The following is a 25,652-nucleotide window of genomic DNA, read 5'->3' as shown; positions in this document are numbered from 1 at the left end:
TTCGATAACAAGTTTTCCTATAGCAAACTTCTTCGATAACTACTTTTCTTATAGAAAAGTTGCTCGATAACAGCCTTTCCTTTAGAAAAGTTGTTCGATAACAACATTTCTTCTAGAAAAGTTGTTCGATAACAAATTTTCTTAAAGGAAAGTTGTTCGATAACAGCTTTTCCTTTAGAAAAGTTTTTCGATAACAGCTTTTCTTATAGAAAAGTATTTCTCATAGATATGTAGCTCGATAACGACTTCTCCTGCCGAAAAGTTATTCTATAAAATTTCAGAAAAATCATCGATAACACTATTACCATAACAAAAAATGTTCGAGAATTGACATTTTACTTCTCGAATATCCTTCTTCTTCTCTTCCTCACTCTTCTCTTTTTATCATTTACCTCATTTGCAAATGATATACTATCACATGTCCCAGTGGAGAGAACTCACATGAGAACTCTTCTATTATTTCCTTGCCGGGGTCTAAGAAGGTGTCATAAATAGCAAAGAGAACTTTGTATTATACGACACACATTTCCGTTTAGGCGTTGTACACTTGTGGCCTAATTCAGCGACAAACAAATACCACTACACACACACAAGCCCAACTTGAAGTACCTTGGCTCTGTACTTTTACTATAAATTGTTTTTAGCTTAAAGAATTTTAATTAAATTTGTTGTTGTTCGAAACAACAAATTAAAACAAAAACTTTAGCAATAGAGGTCGGTCGTATTGAGTATTGGGAACATGTATATATGTGTGTGTGGAAGAACATATATTTTTTCCATAGGTATCACCCATAAGTGTGTGGTAGGTTCAATCAGTTTTGAGGCGTTATCTTATCATTCCCAATACAACAACAAAAAGGAGAACACAAACCCCCTAAATACAGCAACAACTACAACAAAACAATAATAATAATAACATCAACCATGGGCAATACAACAAACTAAATATTTTTGTTTTAAGTTAAAACGTAAAAAAGGGCCAGACTTTTTATAGCCCTCTCCGGTTTGTTTCGTTTTGAAGCTTTCTCACACGAATGTACTTGAAATGTTGGGGGTTTTTCAGCAATAATTAACATCTTAACTGTCACAAGACTGGTTGACTGTCTGACTGCATTCCAATGATACTTGAAACACCCACATAGGTATCATAGGTATCTATCCAGTCCAACCATTTAGCCATCCATCCATCGATTTGATAAAAATCTGGTTAAAACCACATTCATCAATCTAGAAATGTTCTAGTTTGTTTGGAATTTTAGTCCCTGTGTTGTAATTTTCAAAATCCCCGAGGCTTTGTTGTCTCTTAAGATAACGCTAAAATGAAAATATCAATGTTAGTAAGACCCTGTCTCCCACTTCTGAATGAATGGCGTTGATGACTGGACAAAAAACTAGTCTGAAGTATATATTTCACAATGTTGAGAAAACAACAACTGGGAGACATGGAGGAGAATACAGTCCAGGCTAAGCTTAACAAAATTGACCTGTTCCTTTACTTTTTAAAATGGTAAAAGTTTCAAAAGTAATAAAACTGGTGAACTACTCTCTCTATCTCTCTCATATCAGTTGTATGCTGCAATGGAACGCTTTTCACACAAAGCCGGCAATCAACCTGTGACATAAAGTCGCCTGGGTATGAATCAAACTGAAAGGCGAAAAACACGCCAGAGTGGAAAATTTGTTATTACGTTAAAGAACAGATCTGTTCAATAACCCAAAAGTTTGTACAAATTTGTACCAGGGATGGAAAGTTTGAATTACTGCTAGATATTTGGAAAAGTATAAGAAATTTTAAGAAAAGTTTTAATTACACACAATTAAACAGACACTTGAAGTGTCCTGGCCATGCTTTTAATTAGCAAGGCAAAGTGTAAGCCAGAGATGGAAATATGATATCTATAAAAAGTCATTAGGTGTGTACGATAACCCAATAATTTGTACAAATTCGTACAAATTATTGCTGAATGCTGTTCGATAACAAAATTATCCAGCAAAAGAGAGCGAGTTTGGAGAGATTTTTGGAGTTTTGTGACTGAGAACTTGCAAATTTTTGCTGGGAAAATTTGTCCCGCAAAAATTTGCAAGTCTGATCAGCTGATTTAAAAACATTTGTTTTGTTTTATTTTTTATTCTTGTTTGGCGAAAACAAAAATAAACATTGAAATATCAAAAAATTATACATCAAAAGCTGAAAAATATAAAAAAAAATCATGGAAAACAAGAACATCAAATTGATGCAAAAACTTTTTTTCTTCTTCTTTTTCAAAACAGTTGATTCCTTGCAAGTTTTTACAAGTTGTTGTTCGATAACTTTCTGCAATTTTTCTTGCTTGAGAGAGTAAAATTCACTGAGAGAGGTTGCTGGAATTGACTGAGTATTTTTTGCTGGGAAAGTTATCGTACACACCTATTTTCATTGCTATTTGTTTTCATAGGAAAATTTACTTAAAGTGGCCTGGCTATGGATCAAACTGAAAGGTAAAATGAAGTGGAAATTTTGTGAAAATAATGTGAAAAATTAATGAAAACAGTCCTTTCAGTGAAAACCCAGGGATGGAAAGTTTGATTTACAGTCAGTTATTTGTAAAAGTATAAGAAATTTAATGAAAATATATTGAATTAATTACACAAATTACTTGAAGTGGCCTGGTCATGCCTTAAATGGAGAAGACAAAGTGTAAGTCAGAGTTGGAAATATGATATTTATAATAAGGAATAGAAAAGAAAAATTAAAAATAAAGTGATAAAATACATTTTAACAGAAATTTAGGGATTATTATCAGATATTTGTAAATTTGTAAAAAAAAACCTTAACAGAAATCTTTAAATTGACCAAGAGAGCATTACATTTTGGGCAGAAAAATCAAAAATTATTCAAGATTGCAAGGTTTGTACATAAAATATATTTAAAATAAATTATAAGGTTATAATAATATCCAAATGTTTCTTTTCAGGAATTCGTAAACCGTAGAAAAAAGAAGGCTGACAATATGGATGGACGACTTGCTTGATATATTTGCATTTAAAGTTAAAAAATATAAATAAATAATAACTAAAAATTATTATGTGAATAATGAGAAACTCCTTCAAAAGGGTCCAAAAAATCTAGATAAATAATGACAATGGATTAAAAACTCATAAAACTTGAGACTTAAACGTCAAAAAGAAGAATTTTAGCGTCTGACTACTAGAGATGTGTAGTTCATGGAACTACTGAAACTATATCCGGCTCTTTCATTTATATAGTTCCTTTAGTTCATATAGTTCCAGCCGTGCATATAATTCCTTCCATTTATATAATTCATTTTCTTCCTTCGATCTTTCACGTTCGGTTCCTTCATCATTCAGATGCGGCCACATTGTTAAATAAAAGTAAATTACATCCTCGTTACATTGCTGCAATTTATTTACTTTTATGCCAATTCATCCACCAAAAAATGAAAAGAAAGAGAAAGATGCGTTAAACTACTTCATTCTCGGAACTATTTGGATTGAAGGAAATAAAAAGAACGAGGAACGAGAAAGATTCATTGAACTATATCGCTGTCGCTACTATGGAACTATATTAAGGAACTAGTTCCTTTTGGCAAAAGGAACTAGAATGATCGATCCGCTCCAGGAACTATATTGCCCAACTCTATTGACTACATAACAGCTATCAAAAGCATATCCACTGTTGACCACTAGAACTTCAAATAAAAGCGTTCCATTATTTTGTATATGAAATTATTACCGATATGTTGTAGATTTACATTGTAGTGGCTGACAGTACGGATGGACGACTTGCTTGATATATTTGCATTTAAAGTTAAATAAATAAAAACTTAAAAATTATGATGTGCATAATGAGAAGTTCTTTCGTAAATATCCAAAAAATCTAGACAAATTATGAAGCTGATCTAAGAAAACTTTGTACAAATCTGGAAATGGATTAAAAAGTCATAAAATTTGAAAGGAAGAGCTTTTACCGTCCGACTACAGAAAACCAGTCAAGAGCATATCAGCTGTTGACTATTACAACTTCAAATAAAAGCGTTCCATTGCTTTATTTATGAAATTATTAGTCTGTGTTTAGACACACAAATTTCTCGGGAAAGTAAATTGAGTTTTTTGGGAGAGAGCGGAGAGGAAAGAGCTCCTCAATACTCTTTACTACCCCCTATTGCCTAAAAACTGAATTTACTTTCCCGAGAAATTTGTGTATCTAAACACGGACTTACCGATTTATAGTAGATATGCATAGTACTGGATTTAGCAAATTCGTTTGGATTTAAATTATCAATTTCATTGCATAGCTAGTTTTAATTATTTGAAATATAGAAAACAAAATCTTTTTGTGTCCAAATTAAATGCTTTTCCCTAAAATTTAATAATTTTAATAATTTTTTCCCGTTTATTTCATTTTACCTTTTATGGGTTTCTTTTTCTCATTTTTTTCTTCTTTTCAATAATGCCACCCATCACGATGATGTTGTTGGCGAAAAAATATTTTCTCATAAATTCTTTGTGCACGCCTGTCTCATAAACAACAAAGTTGTCTTAATTTATGGCAGTTAGACAATTTATAATAGCCATTAAAGAGTGAGAGAAAGAGAATTCCAGAGAATACCTGACTGTGCTAGCAAAACATCATCATCATCACCCACCCCTTAACTATTCACCTATTTTACTCTTCACTAATTGCCCTTATTCAGGCAAATAGCACGTGCTATTGCATAAAATATCCTCACAACAAATACCCAGAGAAAGAGAGCGAGCATAATACACAATGACAGATTGTGGGGGAAAATAGAAAGCATTGCAATAATGGGTTTCCATTGAAATGCTTGAATTGAAGTGGCAAATGTCAGCATAGACAATATAATAATGGAGAAAATTAACACCAAAAAGTGTATTTTTTGAAAGGGAATCAAGTTAGTTATGTCTAAACTGGATGCTGGCCATCCGACCACACAGGTCATTGATTTGTTTTATTTTGTTATTCTGCCAAGGGCAGACAGACAGACTGGCCTTCTTCAAATGTGTTAATGACAGACCGGCTGGTCAATGTCCTTTTATTTCTGGGAGTTTAATTGAAATGTCTGCCAAATGTTTAATTTCCTTTAACAGGAAATGAAAAACTTTTCTACTTCTTCCACCCCAAATAAATTTCATTTAATAAATCCAATTCCAAAGTCCAGCAAATGAAAGAATTTCTTTCATTTACTTAACTTTAGTCCATGTGTACTTTAAATCGTCTAGTGCACCCTAAATCATTGGAACGCTATCTTTATTTTTGCCGGCATGGAAATCTTGTTTGGCGGTGTTTTTGTTTTTAGCTTTCAAATGGTATTTGATTTTTATTGGCATTGTCACTCAATAATCAAATTGGTGGTTTAATTGGCCCCAGAGACTATGGTTGGTGGTGTTGTTTCTGTGGCTAGGCCCATCTGGAACATAGTTAACATGGCAACTGCCATACATTTTCAATATTTTTATTTTGTTTATGTCAAGATTTCCATGTTACTGGGTTTTGTTGGGATAAATCAAAGTTCAAGTGGTGGGGAACCTCACTTGCCCCACCCCCCTCCTCTTGTTAAGTTGGTTTTGTTTCAAAATACCTTGCTCAAATCAAATATTTGAAATATTATCTGCCGTGTTATAGAAAAATAAACAACATCAACAATGAAATATTGTTAAGACGCCTCAATATAAACACAAGCCATACAAACATACACACGCATTCACACACACACATTATTGTTTGCAAATAATTGTTAGTTAATTTACAACACTTTAAATGTGTAGTCAAATACCTTTTGGAAATCAATTGATTTCTGCCTCGTGTTTTTAGCGTGATATGGAGTTATTGCTTTTGTTGTTGTTGTTGTTAGTATGGCCATTCTTTTTGTTTGTTTTGACTGGCAGCAAGTTAATGTTTGTAGAGATAATGTTTAAGGGGGGACACATAGTTTAAGACACACTTTTTTGACAAGAGAAGACTACATACACCTGACTATCTAAATATTTAATAAACATCCGGCATTTTTTTTTGGTTTGGAAAATAATTTAAATATATTTTTATATGACTTAAAAATAAAATATGCCCTAATTCTATGTATTTCTATTCATTTTGAGTGATTTACATAGTCTAAGTTGCCTAATAGCGCGGTTACACTAGAGCTTTTTGCCGGGTTAACCCACTTTATTAGGATTTATTTGACATTTGAAACCCAAACCCACTGGGTTAATCCGGTTAAGTGTAACCGGGGTATAAGAGCAATATATTGTGGAACGACTTTGATTATGGTTGCATTTGTGGATGTAAAAAATGATGATTTGTTGTAAACATAGCCTAAATTTGACAGCTGGTGACTATTGCTACATCAAATAAAACTATGCCACACGTTGCAACTTGCATTAAAAACTTTCCCATTTTATAGAGAGTTTCAAAAAGTGGTCTGGCCATACATCAAACTGCAAGGCAGAATGAAAGTCAGAGTTGAAAATTTGTCATTACAATAAGCAAATCATAAATCCAGGGATGGAAAGTTTGATTGTACAACTTAAAATTTTTGATTTTGATAGCCTTAAGGCTAAGAAATACATAACAGGTAATTATTAGAAACGAAAATAAAGTTTTTGTTGTAAATTACTTATTTTATCTTTGATTTTCATTAAAAAAATAATATCTATTTTTAGTTATCCAGTAGCTAAGAGGCGTTTAGATTAAACATATGTAATTATAGCGAGGTCTTGCCCTTTATTAGTATCCTAAAAACTGCATCGGCATGACCCAATTATGGGAAAATACGACGTAGTTCTCTATATTTGGCTTCCATGTTACCTTAACTCCTCTTCTTTCCTGTGCACGAAGCAATACAAACAGAAAATCCAGGCCAAATATTTACATTTTGCATAAATGCGAAAAATGAACAACCATAGAGCAGCATTTATGTTTTGAACTTTACAGGTAAAAACCATACACCCATTTCCAATACCTCCACAGAAAAAAAACTACAAAAAAACAACATAATTTAAAAATTAAAAAAGTAACAACAACAACGACTTACTTAAAACCCCTTAGAGAAAACCTTATTATGCATGCATTTTGGCCGCCGCGCTAGGTGACAGTAACGAAAAACAAATGAAACAACAAAACATGATTGGCGCCATATAGAAGAGACACATGAAGAACAACAAAAAAATATTGGTCATTTTATTTTATATTTCATTTAAATGAACACTTTGTATTTCATTTTAATGAAGTGGTGGTGGTGGTGGTGTAGCATTCAAGGCACGAATGGGCTCCCAACAGAATGATTCATTAATTAAAAATTTTAAGTTGTCATCGAGAAGAGGAGAAGAATATACTGAAGAATCTCCAATTTGAAATCTCTATAAAACTTTGTCTAATGAAAGTTAAATATTAATAGAGAGAAGAATCGGGAAGATAAATATTAGTAATGTAACAAACATTATGGAGAGGGGGAGAGGAAGTTAAAACTAATTGATTAAACTGGCCCAGCCCCTCACATATTAACACCTAACACATGAACACCAGCAACCTTCCACCACACTAGAACCCAGATTGTTATGAGATGAGAAAAGGGTTAATTATTGAAATAAACATTAATTGTTGCTTGTGCGATCTCTCCCTTTTTATTAGACAAGAATCTGTCACTCTTCATGCATGCATGGATTTTCTTATTAATTTTTTTTGTCCAACAAATTTTCACGCTTATGTTCGGCCTTTATTTTTTACCGCTGCTTGTTGTTTTTGTCTTTGTCAGTGCTATTTGTTTTTCATTGGAAAATTTACGTTCTTTTTCCAAATCTAAATTAATTGTTTGCTTATTTACTGGGCTTGTGCTCTCAGTAGGTGTGGCCTCAACTAAAGCCAAGTTCACACAAGCCGTTACATAAAGTGGCCTGGGCATACATCCAGCTGAAAGGAGAAAAAATGGAAGCCAGAGTTGAAAATTTGTTATCAGAATAAAGAAAATTTGGGGAAATAGTGTGGAAGACGAGGGAAAATGTCACTTAGAGGAATACAGGGATGGTAAGTATGAATTATTGACATATATTTGTAAAATTGTAAGAAATTTAAAGTAAAACCATTAAAAATTTTACACAAGGCCGACAATTAAGTAGTTATTTAAAGCGGCCTGACCATGCCTTAAATTGGCATGACAAAGTGGAAACCAGAGATGGAAATATGATATCTATAACAAGGAATAGAAAATAATAATGGGAAAAAGAGGAATAAAATACATTTCAACCGAAATCTAGAGATGGAAAACTAATGCTTGGTTCACATTTATGAAATCACTCGATTTCAACTGTCAATTCCATTGCTTAAGCATCAAATGAAATCTATGAATCTATTCATTAAATAGGTTGTAAAAAAATATTAGGTTAAAATAATATCCACATTTTTCTTCTTTTCAGAAATTCGTAGAACACGGGAAATTGAGGCTACTAATTCGGATGAACCAATTGCTTGATATATTTGCATTTAAAGTTAAAAATAACAATAAATAAATTAAAACTTAAAAAATCGGATGTGAATAATGTGAAGATCCTCCATAAAGTTCCAGAAAAATCTGGACAAATAAGAAAGTTGAGCTAAGAAAAATGTCTAAAGAAATGTAAGTGGCTGGCTTTCTTGCATACGTCATTTCTGGCAAAAGAATAAAGAACTGGCGAGGCAAATTCGAACTAGGCTGACCTTTTTCTTTTAGTCTTCTACCAGATATATCGTAAGCTAGAAAGCCACTTATGTGCCGAGGCCTTTCGTGCGATTTATACTGGATTAAGTAAATCCAGTGGATTTAAATTGTCAAATTCATAGCGTATACGCCAAATAAATCTACATAGAGGATGAATAATGCTCCAATGTAAACATGTATTTACACTAGGCAAATATAATTGCAAAAATTCTAAGGAAATTTTAACTCTTGTGCCACAGACAGAAAATAACACATGAAAATTTTTTAGCTTTTAGGAGAGAGAGGAGGTGAAGGAGCTTCCTTTCTCCATTCTTACCCATAAGCTCAAACCATTTTCATGAAAATTTTCATAGTCTGGCACAAGAGTAAGCAATGGTATCGGAACGTTTTTGATTTTGTTTGCAAGAGCTTTGATTTGATGTAATTAAGGCTATGTTTACATCAAATCAATGCTCCAGCTTGATAAGAGCCATGGCACAATAATACAGGTACAACGCGAAAAACAGCTGATTATCACACTAGTTTTCAAAATGCATTATTGTGAATAAAATCACATACAATAGGTAAACAAGCAATTCACAGCAGTGCGTTATTGTGAACAATTTTGACGTTTGGTATGATTTGATGTAACACCTTCTTATTCCACCATGGGAAGAACATAATAAGTAAACGAAAATAAAAGCGTTCCACGACTTTTTACTAGAAATTAGGCTAATCTGCACTAGGCCAATTACATTTATGGAATTAAGATTCATGTGATTTTCATTAAAATAGTAATATTCATTGATTCTTTTTTTCAAACATTTAGTTAGTCATTAGCCAAGATGTTGTAACAAGGTACCATCATCAAAATTATTGCTTTTTTTCTCTGCATCTTATGCATTTTTTAGACTTTTTTATATTGTTTTTCTCTTTTTTGCACTTGTTTAGCTGGTCATGTTTGCATGTGACTTGGCCATAACATATAAAAATTAAAAAAAAAAAACAGCCAACAAAAACGAAAACAAACATTCACTAACAATATTATGGATAGTGTCTGAACATCTGTCTGCCTCTCTGACGGTTAGTTTGACTATTGTGGCTTAGGTCAACTAGCTAGGAGGCTAGCCTTCCAACAAAAAGCAAATAACAAAAAAAAAATACTAAGCTGCACATTAGTTGTATGCAAACAACGTGGCCTAACAGCAGGCAGATGTAAATATGATTTAAAACGCATGCGTAAGCTAAATAACAGCAGTAGCAGCAGTCGCCATGGCTGCTAATTTTAATGAAGAGACAAAAAAAGCATTTGCCACAACTGCTGCTACAATGACCACTGATGATGATGATGCTGATCAAGACACTTTAAAGAGAGAAGCTACTAAAATATCATTTATGTAAATATTAAGTAAAAAATAAACACTGCTTCATTACGAGACCAATGCATGGTGTTTAAATTTCTGGCCAAAGCGACAAGACATGACATGGCTGCCCGTTATTACCACACAAGCAACTAGAGATTCAAAACCATTGCCAACTCATCAATATTAACATTTTCATCATCATCCTCCTCGGCCCATTTAGTCATGAAGCATTCATCTAGCTAAGCATCCACCACTAGTCAGTCAGCAATTAAGAGCTATCTATTGACTATTTTCTAAATCTTTCTTTTATTCCATAACCACTACTATTTTTTGTCAACGATGCATCATATCTTTGTGATTTGTAACGCTTTACTAATGTCTAACCATTAAGGCAATCAAATTCGAATCATATCAGTTATTTGAAGGTTTCCCCTTAGTCTCTACAACTCATTGAAAGATGGTGGTGGTTGAGGTTGCGGCGGTGGAGGTGGAGGTGGTATACACTTAAGTATTTATGATTTTTTTTTTCGTTTTTTCAAGAATGTTATCTCGAAATTACAATAAACGAATGAGAATTTTTAAACTATAAACGATTATGGGTGGGTTTTTTATATGGGGCAATTATGGCCAGCCAGGTGGAGGATAAGAAAGGTCACGTTTTCCACTAAACAATGAACCATTAAAACAGAAATGTTTTTGATTTGAATATTCCAGACAAATATTTTCGAATATTTCGAAATCTAAGAAGTTGCCATGCCAAATATCAGCTGGCCTATTTGCCCAGAAATACCTTGTTTCGGTGACCTATAAAAATCTCGTTACCGTGCTGAATACTTTCACGCGTTGATAACAATTAGCTCATGTATGGTATGTACCCCCCTACGATTCCAAATAATATTGCTATTATAATAGCTTGTTTAATATTTTTATGAATTTAAAACACCTAATAAAATGTCAATTGAATTCTATGAAGGAATGGAATGTTTCATGATGGCATTTTTAGTTTAGGCGGCGATTACGTCGTTGTTAATGGCAAAGCAAAATTGGGCTAGAATTTTTTAGAAAAACTGGCCCTTTATGCTCTTTCTCTCTATCCCTCTCTGCCTCTCTTATTTCCTTGTTCTTCTCCTCCGCTTAAACGACGGCCAATTATAATGGGTGGTCAAATCACCCAGCAACACAACAATGTGCCGTCAGATGTCATTATCGATTGGAGCAATTTATAAAGTGCTTTTATTTTTTCTGTTCTTTTTTGTTTTTGGACAAAAGAAAGGGGCAGACCATTTTATTGTGTGGTGATGATGATGAAATAATAAATGGCCATTAAAATATAAAAAAGAGAAAAAACTCAGGGACAGATAAAATATCCATCCAGACTTCATTACCGAGCGATATTGACCAGACCAAACAAAAGAAGAAAAGAAATACCACACAGACCCGACGACTCTTATTTTAGTCACTTGTTCGTGTTGCGTCTGGGTGATTTCAATTAAATTTGATAATTTAATTAAGCCCATTTTATGGTGAAAAAATGCAAATTTTATTTTCATTTGACTTTAATAATCTTTTTTAAAGGCAATGATTCATTGTGGTTTGTTATAATTTGTCATAATTTAAGTGTATTATTGGTTCAAACCCTTTACTGTGGTCTATTTTCTATGTAAACTGATTCATTTTCAGTGATTCTCATAGTCTGAGTGGGCCTTGTGTAATGGAGTGTGCAAGTTCAAGAAAATAATTTGATGTAAACATATCCTAAATCTTAGAAAAACAAAACAGCTGACTAGTGTCACCTCAAGTAAAGCCGTTCCCAACTTTCCAAGAAGAATAGTAAATTTAGAGAGATTTAGAGTCTGTTCCAGAACTAGAAAGATTTTACAATTTTTACCACTTTAACACATTTTGCGTTCCCGTTTTATATGAAAATCGTTTACGACTTTTAAGGCTTTTACCACTTTATAAAGTACGGAAACAGGTCATTAACCTAATTGAACTTTAGGCAAACAATTTTCAGGAGTTCTGGTAATGGTGTTGTCAGATCAATTTGAGGCACATATACATAGTTACAAAATATCTTTTAACGGATATAAAATTAAATCGAGGCTAATTTTTATCTCTCTTTCTCTTTTCAGGAGTTCTGGTAATGGTGTTGGCAGATCAATTTGAAGCACATATGGTTACAAAATATCCTTTAACGGATATACATTTATATCGAGGCTAATTTTTATCTCTTGACATATTTGCATTTAAAGTTATAGAACCAAATCCAATTTTGCCCTTATAGAACAATTAAACATCTCCCCACCACAAAATTAAGGCTAATTTAGATAAACCAATTCTTTGGAGAATCTTATCTACAAAACCTTAACTTCAAAAAATGTCTTTCCAAAAAAAAAAAAAAAGACTGATACACTTTAACTAATCACAAATTATTGCAAAACCCGCCATCAACACGACAATGTCTCTAATCGTTGATAATCAAAAATAAATTGACATTCAAAAGTTACAAATTATTATTAAAAGAAAATGTATTAGCACCCACTACCTTCTATAAATGCAACTTGCACAGTCGGAGTTTTTATCAGTTCCCCCCTCACAAAACGTAATAAATTATAAAATAATTGTATTTATTGATTAGGTTTGTGTTTAAGGCAAAAAAAGGGCCTGCAACAATAAAAAAAGAAAAAGTGCTTAATGTTTTGGTTATTGCTCTTGATAGCTTTTAACAAGCTAACAAAGTTAAGAGATAATTTATTTTTTTGCTTTTTTTTTGAGTTTGTCTGGGTTTGAGATTTCTTTTTTTATAGAAAGAGGTGTTAATTTGCCGAATTTTCTTTGTGAGGAGTGTGAGATTGAATATGATTTCTGTTTTTAATGGGAATTCCAATGAATTTTTTGGGAAATCCCTTTTAAGAACACTTCTTGATATTGTTCTGGGAAATTAAGTAGCTCGATTTAATAAGAATTCACATAAATGTTGTGAAATAGTTCTTTGCAAAGAATTCTTGAGAAAACTGTTGCGAATAAAAAGTTCTTAATTATTTAAGGCATTATCAACTAAGTTGGTTTGTCATGCTCATAATGTTGATTTTCCAGCAAAGTTAGATATTTCTGGCAATGTTTGATGCTTGAAAGTTAATGAGTGTGCTAATAAAGCCAGCATGAATAAATTTGAGCTAATATTATACCCCGTTTGCGCTTAACCGGATTTCAAAAACCTACTGGGTTTCAAATGTCAATTCCATAGTGCAAACGTCAAATAAATCCTTAGAAAAAAGTTCAACTAGGCAAAAAGTTCAATTGCAAACGCCATTTTAAGTCGCATTTAGACCAGGGACTTTATGTTATCAATACCAGTGAATAACTGTCAAGTTAGTGACGTTTTTGTACAAAATATTTGTTTAAGGGGCCGGTTTGAAAAACATTTTAGTAATTTGTACAAACAAAAAATTAAAATAAGCTTTTAATTTAGACAACCTTACACAAATTGTTCTATTCGCATTTATTTAACGCAAATCTTTTGAAAAAAAAAACGTTCAATAAATCGAAATTAAGGCTGAAAACACATCCAAGAATGAATGAAAAGAACTGTCAAATTAACCAAAATAGAGAGCTTAACATAATAAGGTCTCAGTTAACCTCAAACCAAAGATATTAGCTCTGTTCCTTTACGTGCAAGAATCTTCAAGTTTTACCACTTTTTACTCGAAAAGCGTTCCTTTACTTCTGACACCACACAATTCATATGAGAGCAGTTCACAACTTTTGCTACTTTTGCCGGTTTTACCATTTTCAAAAGTAAAGGAACAGACCAATTATTGATGTTTGCATTGCAAATCGCAACACCACACAAAATTAAAAACGTTCCATGAAATTTAATTATAAATAACAAATGAATTTTATAAAATATAATACCAAATTCTGAATACTTTTACAAAACAGTGTCACTGTTTCTGTCCTTATACTTGGTTTACATTTACGAAATACACTCGATTTCAACTGTTAATTCTATTGCTTAAACGTCAAATGAAATCCAATGAATTTCAGATGAGTTTTCGTTTGACGTTTAATCAATGGAATTGACAGAAATCGAGTGGATTTCGTAAATGTAAACCTACCTTTAGATTACATTTTACATCTGCCTCAAGCCAAGGCTATCATTGCTGTTTGCATTGCAAATTATAAGACCTATCTAAATAAAAAAATTCCATACAATATAATAAGAATTTTATCGCAAAAATTATTTAAATTTTTAATATTTTGACGTATAATGCATGAAAAGAACAATCAAATAAATACAAATAGAAAATAGTGCTTCATTTTACTTCAACCAAAAGCCACCATTGATGATTGCATTGTCCCGGGCCACACTAGACACTGAAATTTTGACCTGAAATTATGCGTCTCTAGATCGAGTTCCATAGTAAAGTAAAATCATGAAATTGCTGTAGTGGGGAATTCGACCTAAGAACACCTAATTTCTTGAAATTTTTTTAATGAAATTCACTCTAGTGTGGCCGGGACAAATCGCAGCACCTAACTAAATTAAAAACGTTCCATAAAATATGCTATGTTCATATCAAATGGATTTTAATAAAAATGATTTAAATTATGAATATTTAACGAAAACACTTGAGCTCTGTTCCTTTACGTGCCTGAAGTTACCATTTCTTACCAGTTTTAACCTGCAAAGTGTTCCTTTACTTTAAAAAGCATACAATTTATATGAGACCAGTTCACCACTTTTTGCCACTGTTACCATTTTTAAAAGTAAAGGAACAGACCATTGTTGTATATGTCAGTTCGCCAGAGGTTTTAGGCTAGATTTATATTGATAATATTTTCCTTCATTATACTTCAATTAAATGGAAATATAACAGTTCATCATGTTAATGCGTGTTAATATAACAGCTGTTCGACGAGGGACTTTACCCACCAAATGCCACTTAACTTTTAGGTGATTACCTATAACCATTTTTCGTATTAAATCGAAGTTCGTAGCAAATCTGACTAATATTTTGTATTTTCACAATGGACTTTAAGTTAATCTCCTCATTTCTTTTATTAGTCTCCACATTTTAGCAAAGCGAAGGTAATTATTTCTTAAAAAACCTATCACAGGGACGTACGCAGGATTTCATTTCGGGGGGGGCCCAACTTGACCAAAAATCATAAAAAAATTAAATGTTGTGTAGCGTTACGTAAAGCTATTTAAAGGGATTATGGCCACTTATAAGCATCAGAAAAGCCATTTGCATGCATTTTTTATAACACAGCTATTAAACCTTGAGTTACCTTCTAAAGTTTTTTTTTTTTTTTTTTTTTTTTTTGAAAAGTCTTTCTGGCAAATGCCTGCCTATAAAGCACTGTTTTTACTAAAGCAGTTTGCGATCAGCATATATTTTTGTTGGATCATTACGAACCTAATAATCTTTTCCACTATCGAAACGGAATTAAAAAAATCAATTTTCATACATTTTTAACAGTTAAAATCAAAATTTCGATTTTAACAAAAAATGCACCGCTTTCAAAAGTGCCAAAAAAGACGTTTTTAGTGTCTATGCTACATACAAAACACAATAAATGTTTCCCTTCGAAAGCTAATATCTCGGTAAATTTTTGTCCGATGGACTGGAAATTTTGGCACATATTCCATTCTACATGTACTTTAAAATGAGCCAAAAAGTTTCGATTTTTCGAATTTTATATGAAATACTGGTACTTACATACTTTGTACCAATAGAAAGAATTCAAAATATTTAGGATATAATTTTAAATATTTGCAGAGTAGTCACGGTGCTCTTCAATCAAATTTAAATGGAAGGTGCTTACTCATGGGAAGTTTTTGCGGATTCTGAAACTACAAAATTCATAGATGAGAAAAATCAAAAAACAAAAAAAAAAAAAATCGCCGGAGAGCTTTTTAAAAAAATCGCGATTCAAGTTGACATTTTAGGGGTAGTTTAAGTTTATGCGATTTTGCTTGGAAGCCGCAAGTGCTATCATAATGGGAATAAAAAAATGTTGTAGATATCAAAATTTTCTACAAGATTGACCTTAATAATATTTTCGTAGGTTTTACAACTTTTGATCTTGTTTTTGGATTTTTCTCATCTATGAACATTGTTGTTTCAGAATTCACAAGAACTTCCCTGTGTAAGCGGTTTTGATTAAAAGTTAGTTAAGTCGCTCCCTTCATAACATTGTTTTATAAGGGGGCGATAGAGTCAGTACATAGTCCCAATTTGAACTTTAATATCTCAAAAATGGTAAAACCTACGAAAATACCGTAGAAAATACTTGTAGAAAATTTTCATAGCTACAACATTTTCTTCAGTGTCATTTTGATAGGACATGCGGTTTCTAAGTAAAATTGTGAAAACCTAAACAACACCTAAAAATGTGAACTTGAATCGCGATTTATTTAAAAAACGCTCCGTCGATTTTTTTTTTTTTTTTGATTTTTCTCCTCTATGAACATTGTAGTTTCAGAATCCGCAAAAACTTCCCAGGTGTAAGCACCTTCCATTTAAATCACCGTGTAGTATATTTAGAATTGAAAATAGACAATATCGGGCCAGGTTCGGTAAAGTCGCCATGTAAAATTTACGCCCCGTTTTTAGTATATTGAAGTTTTTAATCATACATGCCCACGTTATAGTTTATCGCAGAATTTTACAACCACAAAGAATTGCCGTTGTCTTTGCTAGACTTTTACTATTTCGATGATCTTAGCCGAATTCTTAAGAATATGGGCTGCCGTTGTCTTTGATATGTTTCCAAATGAAAGCATTATGAAAAATTTAACAGTTTTTGAGATATGGTGCGAAATCTATACAAATTATGGAGTTCTTAGATATATTATAAAATTTAAGGCAATAAATGTAGTGTTTCCAGTTCATTATTTGTCCAAATATTTTATTCTGACCTTTATCTACAAATTTGCTTCAGAGGTCAGAAAAAGATTTGCATTGGTTTCACAGATATAGCCCCGATATAGCTTTAAAAAGGCAATATTTAACAATGTTTAGATGGGACCATAATATACAAGCCCGATATGACTCAACAAAACACAACTAGGGCTTTCGTACTTTGGGTCTGTACTTTCAAAAAATCCTCACTTCAAATTGTTTGCACAAGGTTACCTTAAAAATGTTGCACAGTGTTATTTACCGGGAGAGATAGAGTGTGATCATATTCTTTTCCGTTTAACTCCTTGAGGAGCATAGTGCCTCTAGAGTCTGATACCAGGATTATTTTTACTTTTAATATAATGTTAAAAAAGAAGCGTTATATTTTTTTCTTAATTGTACGGTTAGAAGTTTTTGGACTCGATGACAAACACTTTGATGGACTTAGTTCTATATAGTTTTGACAAATAACAATCAATCCTTATTGAACCCCACTTAATTATTCTCTAATAATAAGCTAATTAATTTTAGAAATGGATCTTATTTTGAGATACACTCCTCTTGATAGTTACCGCGCCCATAAGCTATTTTAGTTGTTCACCGTAGTATTTAGAGCTTTGTCAGGAAGCATGAATTTGTCCACGAAATTGGATATCGCTGTAAACAAGACTACAAAAAGTCCAAAGGATCCTCGAACAGTCTTTAAACTGCAGTTATGTTAAACTTGTATGAGGACCTGAAGATGGTGTCCAAACATATTCTCTTGGAACTTGATGTACTTTTGGAATTAATTTTGCGAGTGGACCGAGATAGTCCATATTAGGTTCGATATGTGGAGTCTAAAATCATTATTTTGATGAGACCTATTTGTATACATAATCTCGTAACCTTAAAGTCTGAAGCTACAAATATACTTCGGTGATGATAATGAAAAAAATCAAGTGACGCACAAAAACTCATTTGTCTTCAATATTTTCTCATACTGTTTAGCAGCAAATTTGTATAAGATCGAATAACAAAGTTTTGGCGATGGCAGTAAATCAAATATAATTGGCTTTCAAGATGTAGTCCACGAAGGACCGACCCTACATACATTTTATCCAAAAGACATTTTTGCATTTACTTCCATTCCCACAATACTGAAATCGTTATTTTTGTTTTTACAGGATGAGTTTTAAGCCTCGAGAGCTCTATTTAGTTCGAATATGAATAAACTTGGAGTATATTCATTAAGGAATTCGCATTTGATAGTGGAAAGGTATGACATGAAGAAGTAATTCAGATTTCATTGGAAGTTTCTCTCAAATACACCATACAAATAAAAATGTTTAAAATACTTTCTTACAAAACTTGATAATGATGTACATTTTTTGTTCAGAGACTTATGAAAATAAAAGTTTTAATTTGAAATCTGCAAACATACAAACATTTTTATGAGAAAAACATATAATAACTAGTTACAGTAGCTTAACAAATTTTGTTCGACCAAACCATTTCGGGGGGGGCCCGGGCCCCCCGTGCCCCCCCCCCCCCCCCTGCGTACGTCCCTGACCTATCAAGTTTACACGGGGGAGGCAACTTGCATACCTCACACACACACAACACGCCAACGAGAAGAGGGCTCGTTTATGACCCACAATAGGTATTATAACTGATTAAATTCTAAAGCCTATACTTAGGAATGACGATTGCGATTAATTATGCTTTAAAGTATTTGATAACATGGCAAAAAAAAAACTGCGGAGGAATGTTAAAGCGCAAAAGAAAGTGGAGTGAAAACGGAAATTGATTCATAGTTAACAATTAATACGAGGTCATAATTGCAACTCTCATATGTACATACATACGTACATACGTGATATTTAATACTCTTTTCAATTGTCCGAACAGGAGGGGATAAAGTTCCCTTTCAATATGAAACAACCAAAAAAAAAGATTAAGCATTTGCAATTAAGCAATTTATACAAGGTATTAAATAAAGGATTATTGTTACAGGGAAAATTGATAGGGTTGTTGGCTTAAAAAAAAAACAAACACAGTTATGTGACTTTACTCCCTGGCAATCAAAAAGGGGATAATAATAGTTATTGCAAAGAACTTTAAAGACTTTTCAATTTTTAGGGTGAATTTTTCTTTTGAATTTAAGTTTTCTTTTTTTTTTTCATTGCATACCATTTTCAACGTCTGTATAAGTGCCAAAGTTTAAATTGAATATTATGTGGTGATATTTTTTATGTGTCTGCTTCGGGGAAAATATTCTTTTTTTTCACCCTCGCTCCCCATTTTAGGGAATAAAGTTCAACTGTCCAGTAAAAGTATGCTAAAGTATGCAGAAAATGGAATAGAAAATAAAACAAACAACAGCACTTGGTAATTCTAGTAACGAGTGCAATGGCACGTAACTCTATGGCATATAATGGCAGCCATAAGAGGAAAGTTTGCTTTTACGAAACAAAAATATATGACTTGTTCTTTGAAAAAATAAAAATAAATAAATACATAAGGAGAAAGAGAAATTTAACGACGAAATTTATGAAACTAGACAAATTTAAAGTTACGAAATACAATTTCTATTCTTTGTAAAGACTTACGTGTAAACGTACTGTACCTGTTGTAGAAAGGTAGGAAATCTAAATTGCAATGAAAAGCGTTCCGTTCCATTAGAATTGTAAAAAATGTGAGAGTTATGCTTGGTTTGCATTTACGAAATCCACTCGATTTCAAATGTCAAATCCATAGGATAAACGTCAAATGAAATCCAATGGATTTCAGATGAGATTTCATTTGACGTTTGAGCTATGGAATTGACAGTTGAAACCGAGTGGATTTCATAAATGTAAACTTAGCATTAGGCTGAAAACAAATCCAACGTTTGAGTAAAGTTTTGTGTTATTTCTGGTAGATGAATAAAAGACAAAGTGCTGCCAAGTTTCAAGTTTTCATTATTCTTCTACCAGAAATGACACAAAACTTTACTCGAACGTTGGATGTGTTTTCAGCTTTAATGTAGAAATAGAATCAGCTCGTTCTATGCTTTGCTTGCTTTCCAAATTTCAAACTATAAAGGAATGCCAGAGCCACTTTGCAATTCCGCCGGCGTACCCCCATATTATTTGACATTTGAAAAGCAAGGAACGAGCTGATTCTGTTTCTACCTTTATTGTTGTAAAAATTAAGAATGTGCAATCTAAAATAAAATGCGTTCCATTCTAAACATATGCACAACCTAAAAAAAGTTCCATTCTATTGTATTAAAAGTTATACCCCAGTTACACTTAACCGGATTAACCCTGTGGGTTTGGATTTCAAATGTCAATTGCATAGCGCAAACGTCAAATAAATCCTCTCGAAGTGGGTTAACCCGGCAAAAAACTCTAGTGTAACTGTACTATTACAGAACATTTACATATAAAAGGATTAAGCTAATGCTACGCTTATATTTACGAAATCCACTTGATTTTAACTGTCAAATTCATTGCTTAAACGTCAAATGAAATCCAATTGATTTCAGATGAGTTTTCATTTGACGTATACGCAAAGGAATTGACAGTTGAAATAGAGTGGATTTCGTAAATGTAAACAATGCATTATCCAGTGGGTTTCAACTGTCAAATCCATTGAGTATATAACGACGTTTGCATTAGAGCTTTTTGCCGGGTTAACATTCTTTATGAAGATCTATTTGACGTTTGCGCTATGGAATTAACATTTGAAACCCAGTGGGTTTATTAAATCCCGTTAAGTGCAAACGGGGTATATGCCAAATAAATCCTCTTAAAGGAGGCTAATAGTATGTTTACATATTACTGGAATTAATAAACCCATTGTATTTCAAATATCAACTCCATTGTGTTGTGCTTGGTTTACATTTACGAAATCCACTCGATTTCAACTGTCAACTCCATTGTTTAAATGTCAAATGAAATTCAATGGATTTCAGATGAGATTTAATTTGACGTAAAATCCAAGGAATTGACAGTTGAAATCCACTCGATTTCTTAAATGTAAATGTACTATTGTATTGTAAAATGATAGAAGAAGCAATTGAAAATAAAAAGCGCTCCATTGTAACTTAATCAATGTTACAGTACGTTCACATATAACTACACTTAGCTAATCCAGCTGGTTTGAATTGTCAAATCCATGAAGTATACGTCATATATATTCACATAATGTACGTTATGTGGCTGAATCGGAAATAATAAGCGTTCCATTCTAAATCAAAGTTATAGGACGGTTACACTAGAGTTTTTGCCGGGTTAACCAACTTCGAAAGGATTTATTTGACGTTTACGCTATGGAATTGACATTTGAAATCTAAACCCACTGGGTTAATTCGGTTAAGTGTAACCGGGTTATTATAGTGCATATAACTGGATTTAATGAATGAACTGGATTTCAAATGTCATTTCCATTACGTTTACATCAAGCCAACCCTTATAAACAAGGTAAACACTCTAAAGCCCAATTTACATCTAAAACGCACTTTACACTTAGACTTAAAATAGGTGTTTTGAGAGTTTACGTCATTTATTGGACAGATATTGTATGGAATTGACAACTTAAATGATGCATGTTTTATAAAACATATTAAATGTAAAATGCGTTTAACAGATTTTATAAAACATGCATCATTTAGCTTGTCAATTTCATTAAATAGTTGTTAAATAAATGACTGGTTTCATGTGCAAGTGTAAATTAGGTTTAATGTAAACATGACATTACATAGCCAGGCTTGGGAGTAATCAATCTCACAATATGATGGATGATGCAATCTAGACAGAAAATTGCATTTTTTTCGTTAAATCACAAACCCTGTTTACATGTGCTTTCCCCGAAAACTTTAACAGGACCTCACCGACAATTGTTATTCCTTTTTCTAGATCCTTGGGTATTTTTTCTCCCACAATATTATTATATTTGCATTAGTGGTTTGTTATTACTATTATTGTTGTCATTGTTATTATTCAATTTATGAAAAATACAACAAAAACAAATTGTTCTGCATCGAATTGTGACTTTCTTGACCACGACGGCATAGGGCAACAACGAAAAGAAAACCGTGTAATAGAAAACAAAAATACCAAAAAAAGTACAACAAAATTAACTAAACAAGAAAAAACTTTGAACGAACAACAACAACATAAACAATAAATCAGCAGAAAAAACACAAATCCATAGAAGGCAAAGCAGAGCAGAAAAATAAAGAATAAAAAAAATTGAAAAGTTGGCAGAAATCAACCCCATGGTTCTTCGTAAAATACACACACACCACTAATGTTATTTTTTGTTGTTTACATATAAACAGGGCACATACACCGTGAGACAGACAAAACAAGCAAAATAATACTACCTTCACACACACACCGAGGAGTTAATACAAGGAAGGCCTGGCAAAAATTGTAAATGCAAGCAAGCAGAGTACGTGGGGTTGCATATTGGCACTAGCTGATTTTTATTCTTTAAAAAAAAGTATGGTTATGTGTGTGTGTCAAATGGTGCGACATTTCTGTTTGCGACTAATGCTCGGTGTCTTTTTTGTTTTGAGTTTCTGTAGTAAAAATGTTGTTTGTACCAGAGACGTACGTACCGTACCACCATTTGTCCCTGTACAACATGGACAATGGCACACGAGTAAACATACAAATACTTACATCTATATAATGGCTAAGTGAGCTTTGCTTTACGTTGCACATAGCACTACGCTAAGGTCTTAGCTTAGTTAGTGGAACTGTTAGAATGACTTAGGAGGGAGGATGGTGGTGGGGTGGTTATATTCCTTGCACATGCAAATGTTTGTATGTTACAACTCTGTTATTGTTGTTTTCTGGTGGTGCTGGTGCTGCTATTGCTGTTAGTGTTCATTGTTGTGTCATCAAAACATAATCATATTTCAAATGCATGCCTGCCTAGCTTGTTGAGGTTCTCTCGCAGTGGGCTGCTGCTAGCTGGCACAGCATATAACTGGCCTGGATGTATGAAGAAGATTGCTGTTTTTTAAACTGGCTGGGTTTGTCTGGTGTTTGTGTTATTGAATTTAACAACAAGTCAGTCAGTTAGTCACTTAACTCCTCACATGGCCGGACTGCCTGTGAAATGCATGCATATGACATGCACACATGTATGCAATAGCATACATGTGTAGAATACAATTATGTTATGTTTGGCTTAGAACTTTGTTTTGTTTTATGTTTTAATTTTGTTGTCTTTGCAGGTTAGCTTTACACATTCATACTGCAACATAAAGCATAAATAAGTATGTAGGTAGGTATATTTTTTTGTTATATTGTTATTTTAGTACACAAGAAGACATAATTTGAATTGTAATTTTCTTGTTTTTAATTAATACAATTTTGTTCTGATTTTCTGCTTTGGAAAAAATAGCAGGTAGAATAATAATGATTAGCATAAATAGCCATTTGACAGTAGTTTAAAACATTTAAAATGAGATTTAATCAATAAAACATGCTAATTTAACATTTGTTTAGGTAATGTGTTGTACGTGTAAATCTAGTATTAGTTTTTACATCTAAAGTTGACAGGTGGCCAGGCTGCTTTATACATTTGGCTATTGTGTAAACCTAACTCCATATTTACATTAGTTAATTTTCCTTGCGGCAATTGTCAGTTTGTCGGTGAGAGAGGGTATTGAAAGGCAAAGGGTTACCATATTCCTCACCTCTCCCCCCCAAACTGACAATTGCCGCAAGGAAAATTGCCTAATGTAAATATGGACTTACATCACTTTATGTGACTGAATCGGAAATAACAAGCGTTTCATTCTAAATCAAATCACTAGAGTTCTTTGCCGGGTTAACCAACTTCGAGAGGATTTATTTGACGTTAACGCTATGGAATTGACATTTGAAATCTAAACCCACTAAACCGATTAAGTGTAACCGGAGTATTATAGTGCATATAACTGGATTTAATGAATGAACTGGATTTCAAATGTCATTTCCATTGCGTTTCCGTCAAGCCAATCCTTATAGAAAAGGAAAACACTCTAAAGCCCAATTTACATCTAAAACGCATTTTACACTTGCACTTAAAATAGGTGTTTTGAGAGTTTACGTCATTTATTGGACAGATATTGTATGGTATTGACAACTTAAATGATGCATGTTTTATAAAACATATTAAATGTAAAATGCGTTTAACAGGTTTTATAAAACATGCATCACGTAGGTTGTCAATTTCATTAAATAGTTGTTACATCACTTTTTGTATTTTGTTGTACGTGTATTAGGTTTTGCTTATAAAGTTGACATGTGGCTAGGTTACTTTAAACATTTGACCATTGTGTAAATCTATTATTAGTTTTTCTAATAGACCGCGTTGAGACATTCAAAATGGAAAGACATTTTTTTCTTTTCAATTTCTTTTAAAATTTCCTTGTTGTTTAGACACGGAAATCATGTTTGTGTAAATTTTCTTATTCGTCTTCACACTCATTTTCTCATTGCGCCGTTAAAAAAAAGCCAAGGCAAAATTGTAATGAAAAGTAAAAATGGACGTGAGTGATAAACAGTTAATTATTAAAGGAACCCTTGAATTGCATTTTAATTTTGATATTTCCACTTATTTCCACTTAAAAAATAGATTTTCCTCCAAAAGGTTTTTTTCAATTGTCTTCGCTGTTGTTTGTTTCTCGACAGAGAAAATAAAATGAAAGAAAATGCAAAAACAAATCTGCAGCCAACTTCAGGTTGTATACGAAGAAAAACGAAACAAAACAGAATTTGCCAGTACAGAGGTGTCGGTACCCCCTCTTATTCCTCTCTAATCCCTCCCACATAAACTCAATTTTCTTTCCCATCAACTTTCCCTGTATAAACACGGACTTAGAAAACAGTAAAAGACATTTCTCCTAAAAGAAGCGTTTTTTTCTACGGGTTTTCCATCAAAAAATTATGTTAGATTTACAAAATGGTAAAATTTATGAAGCAATCAGGTCACATGTCAAGTTTAGCAGCGAAACATATACTTGCTTTACACGTTATAAAACACAATAGAATTGACCATATAAATTAACAAAATTCATTGCAATGTAGACGTTATATAAGCTTCCAAAGGTGTTCTAGTCACAGTTTGCACTTAACCGGATTTAATAAACCAACTGGATTTCAAATGTCAATTCCATAGCGCAAATGTCATATAAATCCTCATAAGGAAAGTTAACCCGGGAAAAAGCTCTAGCGTAACTGCCGTTTAGCTTTCGCCAACTAAAGTCACATTTACATTTAACGTGTTTTAATAAAATGTATCAATTCAGTTGTCAATTCCACTGATAATCTGTCAGATAAATGACGTATTTGCCCCAAATACTTTTAGGAGTCAGTGTAAATTAGTTTTAAGATACAATAGGTCTGTTCGATAAGGCAAAAGTTAGTGCAATGTATTTAAGATACAGAACATTACCCCAACAAAGACGAACTGACGAGTCAAGGAAGGCATAAAGTCATCAGTCTTGCTAAAGTCATTGGTGTAGTTAAAATTTGACACGTCAGTTCCTTTTTCGTCAGTTTCTTAAGGCGTCGGTACATAAGCTGCCTCGCCTGCTTGCCTTGCTTGCTTCTGATAAAAGAATAAAAAGAAAAGGGCAACATACTTTGAAATTTGCTCGGCCTTCTTTATTCTTTTATTTTTATTATGTCAGAAATGAAGCAGGAAAGCAAGGTAATCAC

The 25,652-nt window shown here is 32.8% G+C and overlaps 1 protein-coding gene across 1 annotated transcript in view; it reads right to left on the bottom strand.

The window, feature by feature from the left end:
• pyr (pyramus) overlaps positions 1-25,652 on the bottom strand; it is a 68,715-nt gene that overhangs the window by 38,396 nt on the left and 4,667 nt on the right. The gene's annotated exons all lie outside the window — the stretch shown is intronic.

The sequence above is a fragment of the Musca autumnalis genome, unplaced genomic scaffold, assembly GCF_047663935.1.
Source record: "Musca autumnalis isolate F117 unplaced genomic scaffold, ASM4766393v1 scaffold_5, whole genome shotgun sequence".
In the NCBI taxonomy this organism is placed as follows: Eukaryota; Metazoa; Arthropoda; class Insecta; order Diptera; family Muscidae; genus Musca; species Musca autumnalis.
Note: the sequence above shows the minus strand (reverse complement) of the source record. Positions and strands in the feature narration are given on the sequence as shown.